At 54.0% G+C, this 9,917-nt stretch overlaps 1 protein-coding gene across 3 annotated transcripts in view; it reads left to right on the top strand.

Annotated features, from left to right (window-relative positions):
• The first annotated feature begins 2,287 nt into the window (after nt 1–2,287).
• Nucleotides 2,288–9,917, top strand: part of ADD3 (adducin 3) — a 141,655-nt gene continuing 134,025 nt past the window's right edge. For 2 of the 3 annotated variants that reach the window (XM_063962645.1, XM_063962641.1), the window contains exon 1: nt 2,288–2,353. The gene's annotated coding sequence lies outside the window, so the exon portion shown is untranslated. The remainder of the gene's footprint in view (nt 2,354–9,917) is intronic. The other variant, XM_063962643.1, reaches the window with a different exon arrangement.

Genomic DNA, 9,917 nt, shown 5'->3' with positions numbered 1-9,917 from the left:
GGGGATGTAAGGGGGACTGGCTGCCGTACTGTGTTAAAGGGGGACTCTGCCTGCCGTAATGTGTAAAAAGGGGACGCTGTCTGCCGTAATGTGTAATAAGAGGACGCTGTCTGCCGTAATGTGTAATAAGAGGACGCTGTCTGCCGTAATGTGTAATAAGAGGACGCTGTCTGCCGTAATGTGTAAAAAGGGGATGTTGTCTGCCGTAATGTGTAATAAGAGGACGCTGTCTGCCGTAATGTGTAATAAGAGGACGCTGTCTGCCGTAATGTGTAAAAGGGGTTCTACCTGGTGTAGTGGCGCTACTGTGCGGCGTAATTTGAATAATGGAGACTACTGTGCACCATTATATGAATTGGTATTATTTTGTGGCCACACCCCTTTCCCGTGAAGCCATGCCGCCGGTTTGCGTTAGGGGGGGGGGGGGGGGGGGGGGGGGCGCCGATGCTGCTTTTTGCACACAGTGCTAAAATGTCGTTACGGGACTGCCTCCACCTAAGCTATCTTCTGTCTTACAAGGAAAGAGGCCTCACCAAGGGTTAGCTTAGGGATACTCTTACTAGCCTAGTACTTGTGTATCTGGAAGGGAAGGAGAGAGGTACCACGCAGGGAAGTGGTAAGAGGTCTGGCAGTCATAGGGTGAGGGGTCTGGCAGGGTACTGTAGGTGTGAGGCAGGGAAGTGGTAAGGTGTGTGGCAGAGCAGGGGTGAGGTATGAGGCAGGGAAGTGGTAAGGTGTGTGGCAGAGCAGGGGTGGGTATGAGGCAGGGTAGGAGTGAGGGGTCTGGCAGAGAAGAGGTGAGGTGTGTGACGTGGAAGGGGTGATGGGTCTGACAGGAAAGGGGTGAGGTATGAGGCAGGGAAGGGGAAAGGTGTTAGGCAGAGTATGGGTTGGGTGCGAGGCAGGGAAGTAGTGAGGGGTCTAGCAAGGAAGGGGTGAGGGCCTGGCAGGGAAGGGGTGAGGCGTCTGGCAGGATAGGGGTGAGGTATGAGGCAGGGTGTAAGGCAGTGAAGGAGTGAGGGGTCTGGTAGGGAAGGGGTGAGGTATGAGCAGGGAAGGAGTGAGGGTCTGGCAGGGAAGCGGTGAGGAGTCTGGCAGGATAGGGGTGAGGTATGAGGCACGGAAGGGGAAAGGTGCACGGCAGCAAAGTAGTGAGGGGTCTGGTAGGGAAGGGGTGAGGGTCTGGCAGGGAAGGTGTGAGGAGTCTGGCAGGATAGGGGTGAGGTATGAGGCACGGAAGGGGAAAGTTGTAAGGCAGCGAAGTAGTGAGGGGTCTGGTAGGGAAGGGGTGAGGTTTGAGGCAAGGAAGGGGTGTGTTTATGAGACAGGGAAGAAGTGTGGGGTCTGGCACTGAAGGTGTGAGGCATGGAAGGGGTGAGCTGTGAGGCAAAGAAAGGGTGAGCTGTGAGGCAGGGAAGGGGCAAGGAAGGGGTGAGGTGGGGGGCAAGGAAGGGGTGAGGTGGGGGGCAGGGAAGGGGTGAGGTGGGGGGCAGGGAAGGGGTGAGGTATGAGGCAGGGAAGGGGTAAGGTATGAGGCAGGGAAGGGGTAAGGTATGAGGCAGGGTAGGAGTGAGTGGTCTGGCTGAGATGTGAGTGAGGTATGAGGCAGGGAAAAAGTGAGGTGTGAGACAGAAGGGGTGAGCTGTGAGGCAGGGAAGAGGCGAGATGTGAGGCAGTGAAGGGGTGAGGTGTGAGGTAGGGAAGAGGCGAGATGTGAGGCAGTGAAGGGGTGAGGTGTGAGGCAGGGAAGGGCTGAGGTAGGGAAGAGGCGAGATGTGAGGCAGTGAAGGGGTGAGGTAGGGAAGAGGCGAGGTGTGAGGTAGTGAAGGGTTGAGGTGTGAGGCAGTGAAGGGGTGAGGTGTGAGGCAGGGATGGGCTGAGGTAGGGAAGATGCGAGGTGTGAGGCAGTGAACGGGTGAGGTAGGGAAAAGGCGGGGTGTGAGGCAGGGAAGGGGTGAGGTTTGAGGCAGGGAAGGGTGAGGTAGGGAAGAGACGAGATGTGAAGGGGTGAGGTGTGAGGCAGTGAGTGAACGGGTGAGGTAGGGAAGATGCGAGGTGTGAGGCAGGGAAGGGGTGAGGTAGGGAAGAGGCGACTGGCGAGATGTGAGGCAGGCAGGATAGGAGTGAGGGGAGGGGGCGTGGTATCACGGTGACCCCGCCCTCACCGTCGTAGTGTATTTTGGGTGGTGTAGTCTACGTAACACTGCTGTCGGATTGGACGCTCGCTGGCCAATGACCAAGCCGCTCTGTATCTCCCGTTACTCCCCGCGCTGTGACGTTGGAGGGGGCGTGGCTGTAGTTCTGGCTGGTCGGTCAGTGCGGCTGAGGAGAGCGGAGAGACGGATCATCCATGGTGAGCTGCCCGGGGGTGTCCTCTCACTCACAGGCCTGCGGGCCGGGATGCTCTGTGGCTGCGGTGCGAGGGAGGTGTTGCCTGCGCTTGTAGTGAGGACTGTGGGGTGTGAGTGAGGGGTGTAGAGTATGGGTGCAGTGTGAGTGAGGGATATGCAGTGTGTGTGAGTGCTGCAGTGTAGTGAGGGGTGTGCACTGTGAGCGGTGAGCGGTGCAGGGCTCTCGGGGTGCAGCATCATGTGGGTGCTGCAGTGATGTTGGGAAGGAGCTTGGTGCTGCATGATGTGAGGGCTGCAGTGGTGCTGGGTGCAGGATGCAGTGCTGAGGGGTTTCTCAGGTAATATGGGTGCAGGACTGAGGTACAGGGAGAGACAGGGTGCTGGGGAGAGCACTGAGGTACCAGGGGATGCTGGGTGCACTGAACTGAGGTACCAGGGGAAGGCAGGATGCTGGGCACAGGTCTGAGGTACCAGGGGATGCAGGGTGCAAAGGACTGAGGTACCAATGGATGCATGGTACAGGACTGAGGTACCAGGGGATGCAGGGTGCCCAGAACTGAGGTACCAGGGGATGCAGGGTGCCCAGAACTGAGGTACCAGGGGATGCTGGGTGCATAGAACTGAGGTAGGTACCAGGGAAAGGCAGGATGCTGGGCACAGGTCTGAGGTACCAGGGGAAGCAGGGTGCAAAGGACTGAGGTACCAGGGGATCCGGGGTGCTGAGCTGAGGACTGAGGTACCAGGGGATGCAGGGTGCTGGGCAGAGGACTGAGGTACCAGGGGATGCAGGGTGCTGGGCAGAGGACTGAGGTACCAGGGGATGCAGGGTGCTGGGCAGAGGACTGAGGTACCAGGGGATGCAGGGTGCTGGGCAGAGGACTGAGGTACCAGGGGATGCAGGGTGCTGGGCAGAGGACTGAGGTACCAGGGGATGCAGGGTGCTGGGCAGAGGACTGAGGTACCAGGGGATGCAGGGTGCTGGGCAGAGGACTGAGGTACCAGGGGCTGCAGGGTGCTGGGCACAGGACTGAGGTACCAGGGGCTGCAGGGTGCTGGGCACAGGACTGAGGTACCAGGGGATGCAGGGTGCTGGGCACAGGACTGAGGTACCAGGGGATGCAGGGTGCTGGGCACAGGACTGAGGTACCAGGGGATGCAGGGTGCTGGGCACAGGACTGAGGTACCAGGGGATGCAGGGTGCTGGGCACAGGACTGAGGTACCAGGGGATGCAGGGTGCTGGGCACAGGACTGAGGTACCAGGGGATGCAGGGTGCTGGGCACAGGACTGAGGTACCAGGGGATGCAGGGTGCTGGGCACAGGACTGAGGTACCAGGGGATGCAGGGTGCTGGGCACAGGACTGAGGTACCAGGGGATGCAGGGTGCTGGGCACAGGACTGAGGTACCAGGGGATGCAGGGTGCTGGGCACAGGACTGAGGTACCAGGGGATGCAGGGTGCTGGGCACAGGACTGAGGGTGCAGGGCTGAGAGTGTGCTGCAGGGATTCTGGGTGCAGGGCTGAGAGTGTGCTGCAGGGATTCTGGGTGCAGGGCTGAGAGTGTGCTGCAGGGATTCTGGGTGCAGGGCTGAGAGTGTGCTGCAGGGATTCTGGGTGCAGGGCTGAGAGTGTGCTGCAGGGATTCTGGGTGCAGGGCTGAGAGTGTGCTGCAGGGATTCTGGGTGCAGGGCTGAGAGTGTGCTGCAGGGATTCTGGGTGCAGGGCTGAGAGTGTGCTGCAGGGATTCTGGGTGGAGGGCTGAGAGTGCGCTGCAGGGATTCTGGGTGCAGGGCTGAGAGTGCGCTGCAGGGATTCTGGGTGCAGGGCTGAGAGTGCGCTGCAGGGATTCTGGGTGCAGGGCTGAGAGTGCGCTGCAGGGATTCTGGGTGCAGGGCTGAGAGTGCGCTGCAGGGATTCTGGGTGCAGGGCTGAGAGTGCGCTGCAGGGATTCTGGGTGCAGGGCTGAGAGTGCGCTGCAGGGATTCTGGGTGCAGGGCTGAGAGTGCGCTGCAGGGATTCTGGGTGCAGGGCTGAGAGTGCGCTGCAGGGATTCTGGGTGCAGGGCTGAGAGTGCGCTGCAGGGATTCTGGGTGCAGGGCTGAGAGTGCGCTGCAGGGATTCTGGGTGCAGGGCTGAGAGTGCGCTGCAGGGATTCTGGGTGCAGGGCTGAGAGTGCGCTGCAGGGATTCTGGGTGCAGGGCTGAGAGTGCGCTGCAGGGATTCTGGGTGCAGGGCTGAGAGTGCGCTGCAGGGATTCTGGGTGCAGGGCTGAGAGTGCGCTGCAGGGATTCTGGGTGCAGGGCTGAGAGTGCGCTGCAGGGATTCTGGGTGCAGGGCTGAGAGTGCGCTGCAGGGATTCTGGGTGCAGGGCTGAGAGTGCGCTGCAGGGATTCTGGGTGCAGGGCTGAGAGTGCGCTGCAGGGATTCTGGGTGCAGGGCTGAGAGTGCGCTGCAGGGATTCTGGGTGCAGGGCTGAGAGTGCGCTGCAGGGATTCTGGGTGCAGGGCTGAGAGTGCGCTGCAGGGATTCTGGGTGCAGGGCTGAGAGTGCGCTGCAGGGATTCTGGGTGCAGGGCTGAGAGTGCGCTGCAGGGATTCTGGGTGCAGGGCTGAGAGTGCGCTGCAGGGATTCTGGGTGCAGGGCTGAGAGTGCGCTGCAGGGATTCTGGGTGCAGGGCTGAGAGTGCGCTGCAGGGATTCTGGGTGCAGGGCTGAGAGTGCGCTGCAGGGATTCTGGGTGCAGGGCTGAGAGTGCGCTGCAGGGATTCTGGGTGCAGGGCTGAGAGTGCGCTGCAGGGATTCTGGGTGCAGGGCTGAGAGTGTGGTGCATGGTGCAGTAGGTGTCCACAGGACAATAACACACAAAGTATTTGCACTAGGCAGCATTGGTCATTCCTCCTGGCTGTAGTCACGTCTGGCAGTGAGAGTGCTGTCCGCATAGCGTGTTGGTGGGATTGCAGCATGACACTGGCATGTAGTGACCTTGAGCTAGGCAGACATAACATTGGCTTTTGACACGTGTATTGTGGTGTGTCTCTGTAGTGACCCAGGCTGCGCGGTCATGGAGTCCTGTGTTGCACTCATTATTCATACAGGTGGTTTATGTGATGGCTGTTCATACTGAAAGTGTCAGTTCCTGCAGAATACTATGGGCAGGAAGGGTGGAGTATTTCCTTGCTCTCACACTGCCCTATGTTACATACCTGAAGATGCTGGGGTGACACTAGCTCTAGATCAGTATCTGTGAGTGTGTGACTGCTCCGATCTGTAATCTCTCCTCACATATGTAAGCGGGCTCCGTGCGGTGCTGGTAGGTGGTTGTGTGACCCTCCCAAACTGATGTCATTGTTTGACTCTGTAATGTTATGTATGCTCGGGATCAGTATAATTCTTTTGGACAGGAAAGTATTTGGTAACGTTCAGTGAAAATGTTTTCGATTAATTCTAAACCCACATGAGCTCAGTACTGGTTATAGCGCCGACGTCTGACTCAGAAATGCTGCGATGTTCCGCCACCTCGCCACGTACTAGATAACGATCTGGGCAAACTCGCCCCTAAAGTATACTCGTGGGTACAAATATATTGCTTCAGCCTACGCGGTGTTGATGAGTAAGAGTCAGGTGCACTTTTAAGGCCGTTTGAACGGGTGTGGTATGGAAGGTAGATAGTAACTAGGTCGACAGTGTCTAGGTCGACCACTATTGGTCGACGAGGTGTCTAGGTCGACAGGTCAATAGGTCGTTGAGTTTTTTTATGGGTTTTGTGTCGTTTTCTTCGTAGAGTGACCGGAAACCCCAATTAGTGCACCGTGTCCCCTCGCTTCGGGCAAGATTACCATCCCAATTGTAGTCCACGTGGAGCATTAAGAATGAAAAGGTTCAAAAAAAGAAAAAAATTGTGTCGACCTTTTGACCTGTCGAACTAGTTACTGTCGACCAATGGTGGTCGACCTAGAAAGTGTTGACCTAGTTACTGTCAACCTAGAGAACGGATCCAGTTTGCGCTGCGTAATACAGGGACACTGCGCAGGAGAACTACCTGCGCCCATATTGTGAGATTTATCCCCAGCCACTGAATATATATTGTTTATTACTGTTTTTGTGTCCTGGGAAATGTAACACAAGTGTCCTCTGTTATTCCCCCCTCCTTTCAGTGCCGTCCTTCCAGCTGGGCCCGGCCCATGCTGGGGAACCTCTTTTGAAGTAAATGAAGTTGAGAACTTTGATGTGCGTCCTGGGGACGCTGTTACCACGCTCTCTGTCTGAGGTGTCAGGAACTTCACCTCTAAGTTTCTTTTGTACTCAAAGTATCTAGCTGTATAATTAGTTTTGCTGATTAACGGGAATATGGGTGGTGGGGTGGGGGACAGGGGTCTTCGTCACTGTACCCCACAGGCAGGAGGGAAATTCGGAATTTTCGTACTTATTTCAGATCATTAAGACCCGTGTGTTACAGACCGGTAAACCTATTGGTTTTATTTAAGGTTAGGTAATGGTCCAGGTCTTTTAATGTCAAAGTTTCATGCTGGTGTTTTCCGTCCCACATCTAATGTCCCTGACAAACCATTAAATAACACTATATTTTTGCCAACATTTGCAGAGAACTAATAAAACATTATATATTACACATCCAGTGAGGGGGGATGGGGGGGTGCCCTTTGTTTTCTAACCCATAGACTGCAGTAACCCTATTGTGGCACAGCAGGGAGCCTATAGGTTTCTGTAAAGGCTGATAACAGTTAACAATAGGATGTATGGGACTTTTATTTCCCTCCTCATTGCTGTGTCAACGATAGTCACTGCTAGCTGGTGAAGACTATTGCAGATACATTTGTGAATGTTTCAAGAAGCCGTTTCCTGTCTGGGGTAACTTGTATAGTTTATTATTATTATTATTATTATTATTATTATTATTATTATTATCCTTTATTTATATGGCGCCACAAGGGATCTGCAGCGCCTATTAGAGTATATGAACGAATAAGCAAAACAGGAAAACAGTGACTTACAGTTGGAGACAATATACAAGTACAGGGTATATATACATACTGTAGATAGATACATCAGCAGATGACACTGAGGTATCAGTTTAGTGGCCTTATAACATCATAACCAACTCCCGGCTGTTGGCCCTTTTATCTCTCTCTTCTCATGCAGGCATCTAATGGTACTTTATCTGGCGTGGGCGTGGAGAGTGGAGAGAGATGTCCCATTACATTAGTAAATTGTAGGATTACTTTTATGGGGAACATGTGTTAATGGTTATTAAAGGGACCCTGACATCAATTTATTCTGCATGCAGAAAAGTAAATGTGAAAACATTGCTTAGTTTTATGCTCTATCCTTTGATAGGTGTGGATCATTGGGTCACCCACACTTAGGTTGACAGTCATTAAGTCGACCACTATTGGTCGACATGATTTTTATTTAAAAATGTTGGTGTCGTTTTCTTCGTAAAGTGACCGGGAACCTCAATTAGTGCTACAGCTGCGCTCGTCACAGGTTACCGTTCCCAGTCCTAGTCCACGTGGATCGTAAAGTATGAAAAAGTTAAAGGAATGAATAAAAAAAGTGAAAAACTCGTGTCAACCTAATGACTGTCGACCTAAAGGTGGGTACACGCTGGAAGATATATCTGCCGATCAATTGATCGGCAGATATATCTATGGACGGATCGGGCAGTGTGTTGAGCATACACACTGCCCGATCTGTCGGGGACTGACGTCATGAACTGGGCGGGCGTGTACACACGACCCGCCCAGTTCAGCTGTCAGTCACCGCCGGCCGCCGCGGCATGTGTACGGGCGGTCGGCCGTTGCCCGTACACACACAGCGACGCGCCAATATATCGGTAGATATATTGGGCGTCTGCTGTGCTGCGGGGCCGACGCGATACGTCTGTGAACGACGGAGTTCAGACGTATCGGCCGTACGCACTGGCCGACGGACCTGCGATATATCGGCTGTTCAAGAGAACGGCTGATATATCGGCCAGTGTGTACGGGCCTTAAGTGTCTTCAACCTTAAGACTGGATACCCCTTTGATTAGGGATATGGGGGGTTTGTTTCTGCTCCGTGGGCAACAATAAAACCCCTTTCGCACCAAACTTAGAACCCAGGTTATCTTTTGGGCAACCCAGGCTTATGTTTGGTGTGTAAGGGTCTACCCAGGTTATGTTACCTGGGAATCCGTCCCTGATAGCTACCATGGTGGAGCCCTGCACAGACTCTGGTAGCCCGTGTTCTCACCCAAGTGACGCTAAAAGCATACGGAGAGCCGGATCACCAGCGCTTGGAGCGTCCTCCCTGAGCGGCAGCAGACGGAAGACCCGGCAGTAACCTGGGTTCAGCCTGCGGTGTGAATGGCGTTTCAGTCCGCTGTGACGCTGTTTGACAGCGCATTCAATGTCTATCTTCCCTCCTCACTGGAGACAATTGTCTCATTAGAAAGAAAACCACTTCCACCTGCCGTCCGGAAGGGTGGATTTATTTCTATAAATATATTTCTTTATAACTTCAGCTGACAAGTCCCGTGGGGCTGCTCTTACAGGTGCTGGGCATGCCATATTATCTGCATGGTTGATGCATATTTTAGACCAGGCGTAGGCCACGTGCGTCAGTCTAGCAGCTGTGGTACTACACATCCCAGCCTGCACTACCACAGTTTTGCTACTAGAGCAGTGATCAGTAACCGGATACATTTTGAGGGCCGCGCTGGGTGGACATCCAACCTCCGAAAGGGCCGCACCTTACCTATAATCTCTGGGGTAAGCTAAATGAATACATTTAATAAATGCAAGACACGCGCGTGTTCTCTGTGGCACCCTATCAGTGAGGGGGCGTGTTCTCTGTAGCACCCTATCTGTACGGGGACGTGTTTAAACATTTTATACGTGATGTATACAGCTGTAACGATATGTCACCCCAAAAATGTAACTCTTTAAAACTCTAATATGCCGCCCTCACTGATTAGGTGCAGGGTGCTAGAGTGGACACGGGCGTGGTATGTTAGGTAGATCTAGGTCGACATGAGTTTTTTAAAAACTTTTTTTGGTGTTGTTTTCTCCGTACAGTGACCGGGAACCCCAATTAGTGCACCGTCTCCCCTCACATGGCTCGCCGTACTTCGGGCAAGGTCCCTCGCTTGGCACAGGTTACTGTTCCCAATTATAGTCCATGTGGATCATAAAGTAGGAAAAAGTAAAAAAAAAAAGTGAAAAACTCATGTCGACCATGTATCATGTCCACCTAGAGTCCCTGTCGACCTATAGCAGTCGACCTAGATAGCGTCGACCTATTTACTGTCGGCCTAAAGATCGGATCCCAGTGGACACTAGGCATATATATGTAATAGTAAATCCGCGTTCCTTTTAAACAGTCATTATAAGGTATAACAGCAAAGCAGGAATGGGCTGCAAAGGAAGGCTTGTCACTGTGTTTGGGCATGCTGGGATGTGTAGTTCAGCAGCCGCTGGTGTGCCGCACATTGGCTTCCCCCATCACCTTCCCTCTATTTTACAAAGGGAAAAGTGACAGACACTGGAATGGTATGTAGCCGAGTCGTGCAG

This window comes from Pseudophryne corroboree, chromosome 3 (genome assembly GCF_028390025.1).
Source record: "Pseudophryne corroboree isolate aPseCor3 chromosome 3, aPseCor3.hap2, whole genome shotgun sequence".
Classification (NCBI taxonomy): domain Eukaryota; kingdom Metazoa; phylum Chordata; class Amphibia; order Anura; family Myobatrachidae; genus Pseudophryne; species Pseudophryne corroboree.
This window is presented reverse-complemented; position numbering and strand designations above follow the sequence as displayed.